Source organism: Lolium rigidum, chromosome 7 (assembly GCF_022539505.1).
Source record: "Lolium rigidum isolate FL_2022 chromosome 7, APGP_CSIRO_Lrig_0.1, whole genome shotgun sequence".
Classification (NCBI taxonomy): domain Eukaryota; kingdom Viridiplantae; phylum Streptophyta; class Magnoliopsida; order Poales; family Poaceae; genus Lolium; species Lolium rigidum.
The window spans coordinates 36364904-36379782 of NC_061514.1; positions in this window are offsets into that span (position 1 = coordinate 36364904).

Sequence of the window (14879 nt, forward strand, 5' to 3'; positions counted from 1 at the left end):
TAAATATCTCTTTGCTTTGTCCATCTTCTCTGCACGGACGAGCATCCCAAACTCCTCTTCACGCAAGCAACTCAGCACCAATACAACCGTCTTCCTCTGCTCAGCACCACCTCCAAGCTCCAGCTCCCTTGCAGTCCGCCGATGTACCATCACGAGGTCCCTCGCTGCTCAACCTCTCGGGGCAGGCCGCCGTGTCCAGGAGCTCCGCCTCGACATCATCCTCCTACTTATTTATGGAATCTAGCCGGGACTGACGAAATAGAGCGAATCGTCTTCACATCCGGCTGAACAGGGCCACCGTCGGTTCCCTCAATCCGGCGCTTCCCCGACGCCTCTAAGCATCCTCCCACGATCTCGGTGAGTCCAGGAGCTCCGCCTCACCGTCATCCTCCTGCTCCTTGAAGGAATCGAGTCATAACTGACGGAATCGAGCGAAAAGGGGAAGTGGACGGGCATGGCGATTGGAGGTCAATTACCATCTCCCCGCCCGGCCCATGATCCATGTGGATGACCAGAGCGGAGATACGTCGTCTTCTTCGCCAGGACAGGCAAGGGCTCCGGCGGGTGGAGGAAGGCGGAGATGCTGTCCGGCCCAGTAACACTACACATACGGACTCATTTTTACAAAAACCAACTTACGGGCATACGTGGAATCACGCCTCGCGTTTACAGCCCTACATTCACGGAGGAGGAAAAGCTTTAGGCCAACCAACTATTTCCACGTATGTTCGTAGGCTCAGTCCATATCCAGAATTCCGTACGTCTAGCATTTCTGTGTCCGGCCCGTGCTCCATCTTCCCTGAATCAGTGGTTTCATCAATGCTACACCTACGGATTCATCTTACAGAATTATCCTACGGACGGAACGTGGGTTAGCACGATTGGAGAGTTTGGTGTAGTTGCTCCGAATATTACTCATCTAGATTCACGGTAGATTGCCACGTCATCCTGTAAGGCTTCTCCGTAACAATTTGTCCCGTAAATCTAGCATTATTGTTCATCTTGGTAGGATAAGGAGTTGTTTTGTTAGTTGCGTTTTCTTTGTTCCGCGCGTAGGTTTTTTTTTTCAAGATTGCGTTGAGATAAATCATCTTGGTAGGATAAAGACGTGGAAGGGTATTATTGTCCATCCTGAAAATGTGACACCAGGCATTCACCAGTTTGCTCTTAATAGTAGAGATTTAAATGCAATAGTTTATTGAAAGTTATGTTTTTTTAAGTGGAATAATGCAAAATCAAATCCAAAATATGTTCAAAATTCCAAAAACAAAAAGGAAGTGACTTAGGCTGTGTTTGATGTTTGCATTCAGGCCTGGTATTGGATATTGACATTTTCCATGCCTGAATATCCCAGTTTCAGGTGTTTGGATGGTCTATGTATTGAGTCTCTGCGTTGGGGCCAAATATTGAGGTGAACCTTTTTAGCCTGGGTAGCCCGCTACCGAATGAACCAGTCCGAAGCTCGACATCTTGGTGTATTCGGTCCCGAACCGTTTTCCTCTAGCCCCCTCATTATATCTGTTCCCTCAAACGCTCGCTCGCAGGTCCCATGTCCCTTCTTCTCCGCCTCCGGCGAGGCTAGCCGCCGCTACCTCTATCCTACACTCTAGCTATTGCCGGATCCCTCCCTCACGCTCACATGTTTTTCTTCCGGAATGGCCACCCTTACGAACTGAGGATCTGAGCGGGACAACGAGCAACCGATCAGGCGACCACCTAGTGCCCGACGCAGGTTAGCTGCCACCGCCCGCCCCTGTCCCCTCTCTCCCGCAAGGCCTGCCCTGGCTCCGTCCCAGTTACCTTTCCTGCTGGCCAGGGGCCCTCACCTCTCCCATGGACTCTACTCTCTGCCCGCTCATATTCGGGCTTGATCTCACCACTCTCTCATGTGTGTAGACGCGCGGGAAAGATTAAGAGGACAACCTCGACACTGATCTAGCTTCTCTAGCCCGTTCTCTGTCGCATGTGTTGTTTGGTGTCCACCAAACACTCGCTCTCCTCAGGTTGGCCAAGTTAGGCAGCGACAACATGGAGACAAATGTGTATTTATGATGTTCCGGTGTTCTCCTCATAATGGCAAATTAAGTTTTCATAATGCTTGAAATAATGAATTGATGTTGAGAAGAAGAAAAAAATGCAATTCAACACTTTGTCCATCCAAACGACATTTGGCATTCAACCTCAACATCAAGTCTAGGTTCTAAATATCTAAACATCCAAACAAAAATATAGGTATTCAATCTCAATATATATATCCTGGGTATTGGACATTCGACTAAATACAATGCCAAGCCTCCCAATACAAGCATCCAAACGAAGCCTTAATTAATTCAGAAGAGAGAGAAAAGGGACTTTGAGCTTGATTTTGTTCCCAAGAAATCCTTGTTCAATCATTTATACGTAGATATAGCTCTCTAATTTGATTCCATAGTGTGCACACGTCTATGCAATATGTGCATCATGAAGTTTGCTTGTTCATTGAAGGTTTGAGGGTGCTTTGTCGACTTAATACAACATGACTATATTCATTATCTAACTATGCTAGTTGTTGGGTTACCTTCTATTTAATTTTATTAATATGTACTTTCTTTATTCTTCAATGCGGAAACCCCGAGACAAGAGCAGTAGAATTGGTTCTCATGTTATTTCATAGTTAAAATACAATAATTTGGTGAAAGCTATGTTTTTTTTGTTGTTGAGTAATGCCAAATCAAATCCAAAGTATGTTCGCAAATCCAAAAATAAAAATGAAATGACTTAGTTATTTCAGAAGATAGAAAAGGGAATTTGAGTTGTATTTCATTCAATCATTTACACTATCCACAGGGGAAACACGAGATGTTTATCAAACTTGCATTAATTTCCGGAACATATGTATTAACATTAAGTCATCAATGTCTAGTGCTTTCACTCTTGTATGGCAATTGAAGAGTACCTAACTAACAAATATAAGCCAAGTTGAGCCCTAGTAAGTGGAGCTTGTCTTAATTTATCTATACAACAATTTTGTTTCATGAAGGCAATAATGTTGAAACTCTTGTATGCACTTCTTCGGGTTGCATGAATTTGGAAATGTAGGGATAGGTGATACGCAGGTTTGTGATGTCACCTTCAATGGAATCCCACCAGATTTCAGAACAAATGAATTCTGCAACTTGTGTCTTTAGATGACGCACACAAAATAAACGAGGAATTTCAGAGAGAGTAAAGAGAGAAATAAATTGGAAGTTCGTTCAACTTTTAAAAGAAAAATAAAATAAGATTTGAGTTCATGTTGAGATTCATGTAGAACAAGAGGGTAAAGAATGGATTGCATAGAAATACTGTGACCACAATCCTATAACCAGAAGGGCCTTTATAGGAATTTTTCTTAGGATTCAAATCCTCTAATCTTTCTACTTCTTCCATTCCAATAATATGTCGCATATTTGTCTAAATTTAAATGTATCTATACACTAGTTAAACAAGTCCGCGACATCTTTTTCAGGACGAAAGGGTACAAAAATTTCTTCAGTCAAAATAGAACGTAAATTGAAGAAAAAATATACTAGGGACACGGGCTTACAAATAATGGTTATAGAAACAATAACATTATTCTGAGAAATAAGAACAATTTAGGTGCCCATTGACCACGCGCCCGCATAGAACCAAGACGACTACAAGAACAACCCAGCTACAAAGGAGAGCGAAAACAAGAGAAAAAAGGCTAGCTACGCGTTGTTTTCAGGAGAAGAAGTTTAGTTACTTCATCATACAAAGAACTGTCCGTGGCACGTCACGTACGTTTGAATTTTGGTGTCCGTGGAAATTCATGGGACCGCAAATAAAGGCCAAACGGCTAGTTCCCGTGCTGCAAACTAGTCGTTGCAAGGCTTAACCTTAACCCCGCGACGCTTGTCGTCGCGTGCGCGTGCAGATATAAGATACGCCGCAGATTTCGGTCATTCGGTGTAGCAGAAGACGTTTGGCTTCAGCAAAGCGTGTAATCGCTCGGTGGCGTATACGTTATAGCCTTTGATCACGGTACGGTCCGTACGTGCCTGGTGGAACTCGAATCTTACTGCTACTCACGAGTGGTACGTACGTATATATCTCGTCTTGATCTGGTGGTAAAAGCAGCAGTACTGCACCGCGTATCGTATTCGTTCTTTGCTCTAGATAGTATCTACTAGATCGAGGTAGTAAAAGATGGGGTACGGGCAATGCTTTTCCTCATCGGTCGTTTTATTTGATTTGATGATACAGAGATGCATGAATTGATGGACCTGTCGCCGGCGAGTAAAGGCAGCACTAGGTACGGCGTAGTACGTGGCTATCGTGAACATTTCGTACAAAATCCAGTCCTCCCTCTACGAGTAGTGCTTCGAGCGAGCCTACTAGATTGATTTCGTCCCATGCTGTACTATAAACCCTCAGGATCCACTATCCAGCGTCTGTTTTTCCCGGAGACCAGGTATCTTCAGCGATTCCATCCATTTCGAACATCTAAAATGTATGTTTTAGTTTCAATTGAACTGTGAACGCAAAATTCCTTGTCTGATCACTTCGCGGGTTGGGAGCAGGCCCGACGTATTTTGGTCCGTGCTGGCCATTTTGATTTCCCCCCTTATTTCACCAAATTAGTTCATATTAATGGAAAACAATAGTATTACAAGCAACCAAATTTATTTAAATAATGTACATCTAAATAAACAAAAAAATCATAGTCAATCTAGTCCATCAAATAAACAATATAGTTCACAAGAAAACAAAAAATGATATGATTCAAGGTTTCTGTCAATGGTTACAAAACAGATGCTTAATCAAATTCGTTTGAAGTCGATCATGAGCGTGACGTTCATGGATCTCATGATGCACATGGAGGTACTGCTCAAGCGTTGATGGCCAGGCTCCGCCACAACCAATTCACACTCGTGCAATGTTGTCAACAGTTGGATCTCTTAGGTAAACCTTGCCTAACACCGCAATCATGACTTTGCAAAACCTGTACATCAAATCAAGTCATATGGTCTCTCTCATTCGCAAGTACTCATCAATAAGATCACCGGGTATTTCATATGCAAGCATGCAAATAGCCACATAACACTTTTGATAAGAGGTGAAGCGAAGCCTACAGGCGACATTGGGCTTGCATCTGAAGTATGAGTCATAGTCCCTCACGCCTTGCAAAATATTCAAGAACAACTTTCTTGACATCTGAAAGCGGCACCAAAATTTGTGTTTTAGATAGATTGGATTGGTAGCTTGAAAGTAGTCCACGTAGAGCCTGTAGTGGTCGGCTTCTCGGTTGCGCTTGAGATTGCCCCTGTGTGCCCTCGTGAATCGCCTGTGCACAAACTTTTGCCTCTTAGTATGCTCATGGATGAGGGTGGCCACGACAATCACGAGTTCGAAAGAACCGCCTGACTCATTGTCTGGCGATGCGTCGATGATGTTCTTGTCCAAAAACTCGGTCGATTTGTTGAAGTCCATCTACGTGCAACACGAGACAATGGTCATGCATGCATCGCTAGATAATATCCATGGCAAAAATGGCTGCGCAGGTCCAGGTTTGTACCTCAAAATCGGGCACCCAAATGGTTGAACAGGTTCTAGGCGCATCGTTGCTGGTGGCTGGTTTCGAGACGACATGGGGTGAACAGTGAACTGGGACCTATCCCATCGCAAAATGACGACTGGAGTAGACCTGGCTTCCGGCGAGCAGCGGTTAAATGGATGGTGTCGGCAATGGTGACGGGTGGGGCATGTGACGCCATCGCAGTATGGTTCTAGCAAAGAGGGAGGGGCGCGATTTGGGTGGTGAGTGCCTTGTGTGCCACTAGCGGGCGACCCCTATGAGTAGAAGAGGGGGATGCCGCGACGCGGTTGCTGTCCCCGCCAACACGTTTCCATCCTAAATTTGGGCTTGGGATGGATTTGAGTGCAACTAACTCCCCTTGCATCGGGCCGCTTGGCTATGGTTTGTGTTTCCTCCTGTCCGCGTGGACTAAAATGGATTGTTCAGGTCTGCCGCTGGAGACGCTGATGGCAACAACTTTATGTGTACCAACTCGTTGGGACTCCAAGTACAGAGTGTTGTAGCAAACATCTTTTTCCGACAAGGGTGATTCAATGGTTTATATCTAACTCTCGAAGAATTGGCTTAGAAACTGAATTCTTATTTTCGTCTTCTACCAACCTGTAAAATAAAGTTCTTACCTTGTGTCCCCAACTCCACCGTGTGGTTGTCAAGCACAAGGTTTTGTATAAGTTATAGAAAATAAAGGATAATTTAAAGTAAAGTAAAGTAAAGTAAACAACCTAAGCAAACTAAATAAAAGCAATAAAAGGTTAATGAGTTTTGGGTTTTGTGTGTATGTATGTGGAAAATGTATTTTTCGTATTTTTGGATTAATAAATAGTGGTAAATGTAAAGTGTGGTAATAGTGTTGGAAAAGTGTTTCTAATAATTTAAAATGGACCGGGTTCATGTGCTCACTTGTGTACTCTCTTTAAGTTGTAGTGGACACAAACAATTCATCAATGATATAATATTGGTGGAACTTCAAAATGTGTTTGATAAGCATTTATATGGGCATTACGCCTAACATAGAGATGATGCAACACATCTCTTTTATACTCCTTAAAAAAGGGAAAGCTCCAAACAATCTTGAATTAAGAATCAACATAATATAGCCTTAAGTAATTAAGAATCTTAAACTGTAGATGTGGTGAATTTTCTCAATATATTAATATTTAACTTTTGAAAAACCAATACCCACTGTACTAAGGGAAAAGTGTGCTCCAAAACCTTTTGCTCTCGCAATGAAATGAAAAAACACCTACGTCAATTCATTGGCGGCGAGTCTGCGATGCTAAACCTGTCGTAGGAGGGTATCTTCAATGGTCCGACGTAAATGGACGCGCAACGACCATTTCAGACGGTGCGGTCGAAAAATGTATTTGCACCCAATCCCAAAAGCATGAAGCATAGTGATCAGACTATTCGTCCAGACGCAAAAGCGATCCAAATATGCATCGTGGATACGTCCAGACGATGCGCGATCACGCCGAGTGACCTATTATCCCAACCTAAACCCGCACGTCAAGTACAATGAAATCGACCGCGCGGATTTCTTCCTCCTCTCCTTCTGTGTATCCCTAGGGTGACGCCGCCACCCCACCCCCACCCGTTGCACCACCATAGTACCAGACATCTGTTCGGGCCTCGCCGCGCCTGAGTACAGGCATGGTGCCGTGTAGAGTCTACAGCCCTTGACCGCATATGTCGTGTCTTTGCTGGCCGCACATATGCTGGGTGCGCTGCACGGCCCACGCCGCCCAGGACCTATTCGGTCAATTGCACGGTAGGTTCCCGACTTCATTTTTATGCACCATTTTAGGCCATCATTGATCCGCTGTTGGTGTCCATGCGGGTGGACATGTGGTAGTCGTTAGAGAAGTCCCGCAGTGAGGTCATTGACTCCTCGTCCGACAAGACGATGCAACTCATAGCTGTTGTGGCCTCCATCCTCCACGCGCACAATGTCAGTCAGTTGCTCGTGTATCGGAACTATGTGAAGGGTCGCAAAACAAACATGCCACGCAATAGAGTCGGTGGGCACCTCCAGCTCTACGAGGGCTACTTCACCAATCTGGTGTTTCTAGAAAATTATTCCGGCGCCGCTACTGGATGTGTTCTTATCATTCTACGGGATGTGAGAGACTACAACCCGCACTTCCAATGAACGATTATGTAATAAATAAGTATTTTGAACCTGTTTTTTGGGTGTTTGTAATGAACCGCTTACTTGTTTGCTATATTGAACTTTTTCCGTGAAAAAAACATAAATTTAACATGCAGCGAACTGCGTTGGGTCGCTGGATACCCAGCGCAAACGGACGCTCTGGCATTTTCAATTACCCCCTCGGCCCGACGTCCAATTTTAACGTATGTTTTGCGTTGGGCCGACAGGCGACAGCTACGATTTGTACCGCTGCGACAGTAGCACTAGCGCCGTAGCGTACCACACCCGATCACCATCACGCTATACACCGTACCATCGTCTAAATAAAGATCGCGCAGCACGGCAAGCACTACTAGTGTTAACTATGCACGCGACACGCCGTACTGTACTCGTGCAGCGCACAGCAGTTACTGCTGGCGAATCGTAGCTGCAGGGAGTAGAATCTACCGTGACAGGCGAACATTGTCGGAAATATTTGCCCTCCTAGGTACTCTACAGAGCAGGCTGGAGAACCGAGCTACCTACCTACGCTACGCCTATGCATGTCCATGTCCATCAGTCACGTACTTGCCTGTCTTTCTGCAGCGCCCGACTGTCCCTCCATCTCAGAGCTCTCACATGCCAAAGTGGGAGTGCTGCAGCAGCTGCTGCTCGATGCGTTTCCCTGACGGTAAATCTCAGCTGAGCCAAGGAGAATCTCGCGCCGTCCTTCCTGCTCCATCACGCGCGCCGCATTTCGTCGAATCTCCCGATTCGCTTCTCGATTCCCAACGGCTGAACTACGAGCATCTCCAGTCTCATCCTCCAAACGACATCCGGTAAAGCGTCAGATTTCACGTTTGGAGGAGGTTCCGTTCCTAGCCACGTCCTTCAAACGTAATCTCTAAACAAAAAACAAGCGTAAAAATCGTGTTTGGCATCTTTGATAGTGCCTCTATACATAGGGGATGGGCTAAAGACGCCGGACAATATTTGAAGCACGTCCGAACCGAAGCGGTCTTTAGAGCGCACGACTGGAACAATTTTTTGTCCGACGTCCTCCAAATCCCTTTGAGGGACGCTTTAAAGGACGCGGCTGGAGATGCTCTACAAACATGGATCCGGGCGGAAGGACTTGCTATCAGACTAGGTGCCCCCAATTTATTATACTAGGTACTCTCAAGTTATACTACATTTAGGAGTAACATAATCACACACTTGTCTCCCATTTTGTAAATTATGGCCATGGTCTTATGCCAGATAATTTCTATGGAGAAGATATCACAGGGGAGGGGACGAGGTTATATTCAGAACACCGAGAACACTTTTGATGATGTTGATGTTGCATTTTTTGCACACTTAGTAGAACACCCAACATAAATAATAATATTCTAGTATGAAACTTGATAAATATTTAAGAACTTCTAAAATGCGCAGTGATAACAAATATCTGTTAAAATCTTATAAATAGGAAGAGTTACAAATGTTGTTTTCTATTTATTTAAATACTTCCCACGTGTTATAATGGATTATTTTTTAAAAATGTATTAATTTTCTTAATTCTACACTTTCCCTTAAATTTCTTGTATCTTCCTTTTTAATTTTGTTATTTTAAGTACTTTTCGAGAAAACTAGTACAGTGGCCCTCGCAATTGCGAGGGCGGCGTCTTTAATATATTGGAAGTTTTTGAGAAAGAACATGCAGTGAGACAATCAATCTATGCTCTCATTCACATTTCATTCTAGCACTGACGACTCCAGCTCTATCTATCCCTAGAAGCAAATGGGTTAGTTTGGGTGCCTCGAAAAATCATAATATCCTATTAAGATACTATATAGAAGTAGACCCCCATAAATACTATGCCCAGTGAAGTAGTAGCTGAACAGTAGACAGCTCTAATCTCCATATTTGCGGGCACATGATTATAATTTTATAACCTCACTTAAAAAACCTAAAAAAAACACATGAGTTGCTTGCATTGGATATTAGATTGCCCTCGGGTTTGCATTGGATATTAGTACGCGAGGTTACCTACGATCCGATAGATGTCAAATATGTTGTTTTTATGTATAATTATAGGAGACCCGCACATTTGAGTGCCTAGTTCTACTATATTATATTATTTTACTTCCTTTTTTCACCACAAATAACTAAATCAGAATTCAACGGGCTATACAAAACCAATTTTCTCTTTATCGATCCACATCGACACTCGCGATGTTATAGTGCCATATCACAAGGCTTATGCTTCCATGCACATCCATTTAATTTAATTCCTTGCGTATTTTCATGTAAAACTGCTAACATATTTTTTCTCACTCGCTCAAACTATTGTTTAACAATACTCCGTTGAATGATGATATAACTACATGCAAGCGGCACGAGGCTTTGTAACTTGAATTCCACTCGGATGTTTTTACTTAGCTTATCCAGATTGCTTATGTTGACTACGCCGAGGGCGTCGCTACGCCGACGGCTCTCTGGGCGGGCTGGCCTGGCCGGCCCATACGCCGACGGCCCCGACTTATGAACAGGCCATCGGTGCCTTGTGTAGTGAAAACTTAAAAAGTGAGCGTACATTCCTTGTGTTTGAAAATGTTCCTATGAAGCCGCCGCTGACATTATTTTTCATGGTGGTGTTTTCCTTATTTATATTGTTGTCTTCCTAATATATATGTTTACCTTTAACGCATGTTAAATCGGATGTTTATGTGTATCAACGCGACTCGTGATTGAATTGTGCTTCCCAATGACATATTTTGTATTACTTTTATTCTAAAATATAACCTTCATAAAACCTAAATTAGCTTATTAGAAAGGTTTGTATTTTATAAATGGAGGTAGCATGTTCAAAAGAATATAAACTGTGTCCAACGAAAACTACACAGTTACGTAATTAATATATTTTTTGCGACGTCTGTGTCTGTAATTAATATTTTTTATTAAATCACAACCAACTTTAGTATGTGTAACAATTAAAATAATTCCAGGTGCATGGCATCCTCACGGAGAGTAGTACTTGCCAGTGATAATTGTTAAATCGTCATCACTATTTTTGTAGCTTAATAAGTAATACATATAGTGAAGAATTAAATTTTGGTTACCTATATCTCAAAGTCTAGCACGCGCTTGCAATGACGTACGCGTCTAGCTTTTTCGGAAAAATTCAAGTTTAATGCGTACTACTGTACTATTCAAAAGAGAGATAAAATTTTGATTTTCTTATCCATATGGGGTACAACTGTAGTACTCTTTCTTTTCCTTCTTCTGCTCCATACGTGATTTGGTACGTATATCTTAGAGATCGATTCTTTCTTTTCACAAGGAGACAGCATTGCTTTCCAATTTGTACGTGAATCTATACGTGATTTGGTACGTATATCTTAGAGATCGATTCTTTCTTTTCACAAGGAGACAACATGCTTTCCAATTTGTACGGGAATCTATACCAGGTGTTAACGTGGAACAAAACTGTTTGACTCACGACTTGTGTTCAATTAAACCTAAACCATTATATAGGTTACGTGACATAAGTAGATTTATGTACATGTATATTGTTGTACGTAACACTTTTTATCTTTTAATCTAGGACGTTAAAATTAAAATCATCGATTTATATTTTATTAGCACATGTGGATTAACCTGGTGCCTCGAAAAACACCTTTATTTTGCTTTTAGTATATAATAGAATAGATGTCTGAAGAACTTTATGGTATCCTAAAACTAGATATTCATATTTATTATACATTTTTAAAAATTTCTTTGCCATACTTGTTCTTAAAACTAGTTGAGTTTGTCTATAGGAATTTTCAACTACCCCTTAATTTTTTTCCACCAAAACCAATTATCACCAGGCTGCCATTTTAATAGAATGCCCACCACATCTTTGATCAAATCGTTCCTTATAAACCGAAAGATTAGTTCTAAGTGGCGAATATTGTCAAGGGAACAAAACTATCCTGTATAAGGCAATGAATCAAGATTAGAACTTGGGAATAGTAGAGGGACCAATATAGAGAACAAAGTATTATTGTTTTGACGGATCGAAGAAAGCCTTAGTTAAAGTGAAATGGCTCTTGAAACTAGTGGAGTATTTAAAAAATGGAGTGCTATGCTGTGAAGGATACTGATTTCTCATAATTTTAGGCATGCAAATGATTCTGCACGTATCTTATGTGAATTATGTCCGCTGAAAGAAACTAAAACTAATAGAAATCGGAGATGCGAAATGGTAATTGGTACTACCTCCGTTCCTAAATATAAGTTATTTAAAAAGCTACTTTAGCTTTCTAAAAAAACATATATTTTGAAATGGATGTGATAGTAAATAGAGAGAAACATTCTTATTATTGTATCTAGTACTATCATCTAAGGCGCAATAGAGAATTTGCATGTTTTTAAATTTTCATAATATATTAATATCAAGATAATATGAAATACACCCAGCCTCTGCAACAACATATAACTAGAGTAAGTCTAAACATCAATGATACACACAGCCGAAAAAGAAAGAAAAAAAAACCCGCCAAAACAAATAAGGAATCGCAGCAGCAATAGCACCACTAGTGACGACACGACACCTCGACTCCGACAAAACTTCTCCAAAACAACGCCTTCAGGAAGGTAGCTGTGCGCAAACACCGTCGTCATCCGGTCTAGCCAGTTTAGTCAGATCCTAGGTTTTCATCCTAAAGAAGATTCAATCTTTTAACTAGCTAGGAAGCCACCATTGCCAGGTACAACCACTTAAGATCAAACCTAGGGTTTACACCCCAAAAACTAAAACATGTTGCTCAAAGAGCACCGTCAAGAACGAAATTTAACTGAATCACCGCCCCCACTTGTGGAGAACACGTTCTCTTTTTTTTTTGTCGAGAACACGGCTTCAAAAGACACACATACTCAGGGACGGAGACAAGGGGGACGAGGGGGGGCTTAGCCACCCCCATGGTTTGAATTTTATGAAGAACACTACTCACTAGAAATGTAATTTCTTGCTTATTTAGCTTACTCTGCCCCCCTCATGAAGTTTGCAACATCATTTTGCCCCCCTTAAGGTTGAAAGCTGGCTCCGTCCCTGCACATACTTCTTCCATCCCGTGATCTCAGCTATTTCAAACAATAGCTATGGCTTGGAGTACCACCTATTCACCTATAGGAGTAATCTCCAGGTTGCGTGCAGTACATTGCACTTCGAGGACCATGCGCAAGATATCGGCCGGCAGATTAAACAACGACGCAGTGTCGGGTAAAGAAGAACTGGCCTTGCTATGTGAACTGGGAAAGGGAACAGTTGGATTACTTGGTTAGCTAACAGTTGAGGCAATGATTAAAGCTTCAGCCTAGATTTTGGTTAATTTGGTCATTTGATGCAAGACTGACGGGATGGGTTTCGCGACATCCACCTGTTCCCATCGGCCAATACCTACTTCTGTGTTGTAGAAAAAAGTTGATGGTGCATGTTAGGAAACCTGTTCAAGTGAGAAACAATGAAAAGGGTAAAAAAGAAATCTGGAAAAATAAATGGGTCAGGCTACACAGTGCCCAGGCACCCTGTAGTCTTACGCGGTGCCCCCCCTGTCGGAAGTCAAAATTTCCAAAAATAGCAAGTGGGCCCGTATGTTGATAGTGACAGATTCCAGAATTGGAAAGTATGGTAGGACCACATGTTATTCCATTGAGTGGGGACCAAAAATGACAGCTGGGCACCAAAAACCGGCCTGTAACAAAAAAGGGGACCGATCGACCATACCTGCTCCCCTTTCTTCTTAGACCGACTCTTTCTTCCATCCCCTTCTCTTCCCTTCTGCCTCCATTAGAACCAGACCTCCATGGAAGGAACAGATCTTGGACCATAAAGTTACAGGCGTGTTCTTCAGCAAAAAAACGCAGATAAAGCAGGGCAACCTCCAGGGCAGCTGGAAGCAACCAGAAAAAGGTACATCCAACACTTCCCCACTTTGCAAAAAACCAGATCTGGTTTGTTACATGTAGGGTTTGTCCAGGAACAAAAAACCAGATCTGGTTTCTTACATGTAGGATTTATCCAGAAACAAAAAACCTGTTGATATAAGCTATCTATGAGGAACTGTTAACCAATTGCAGATCAAAAATCATAGAGGCATGAAGCATCAGGTGTCCTGATCAACTTTAAAAACCCAAGAACCATCTGGTTTTGACAGTAGAAAGTAGATGCATTTTTAAGTACATTGTAACAAACCAATGACATGTGAACCTAAAACATTCTAGCAATCCAGGAAAACAACATCTGTAACACCATTGGGCCAAAAAGAGCATCATAACACCATTGTCAACACAAACTCTGACCAACTTGGCCATGTTTCTCATGCAAAATCGAAACATGTAGTAGCTCTGAAATATGGAATTTTGTCTTCAGTGTTTGAAACGCTGCTTCCCTTGATACTAAAACAAAAACAAGAGAAAAGTTAGACACAACAAGATCGAGTGGGCATTCTCAACATGTATTTTTTCCCATGTGTGACATATGTACAGTACAAACTATATAGTTCCTCCAAATATGTGTGCCATGTGAATGACATCATCAAAGAACAGTTTTGGGTTGCAGATGCACCGAGCCCTTTTTCCATGTAGCTCTAGGAGCCAGTACTACGGGCTTGAGTATCGCAGTCTTGGTGCATGTACAAAACTAACTCCTCGAACAATCTACCACTCATGCAAACCAAATTTCTCCTGCCCTACATATAAATAATTCACAAATAACTAGAAATTATAGTTTGGTTAAAATCTATGATTCTTCATTGCAATGCATTGTCCCAAAAATAACTTGCTTTTCTCTTGATATGTAACAAATCCCTGTCATAATTTTTGTTATGTAGTGGGGTCAAATGGATTTCTAGTTTCCTGGTATTGATCTAAACAAGCCGATACAAGACGAAGAGCATGGTCAGCAAAGCAGAAATGATACTAGCAATCAAAATGAAGATCATCAACACAATGTGGAGGAACCTACAGGCAATGAGGAACAAACTACAGCCGATATACCTATGTCTGACAACCATACAGGAGCATCTGCAGAAACATGAGGGATTGATACAGGGGACACAATGTCAACCGAGGATTCAGGTGGAGATGATGAAGTTCAGTCAACACCGAGCTTAACTCCAGTAGAAAAACCATACCCAAATATGTTA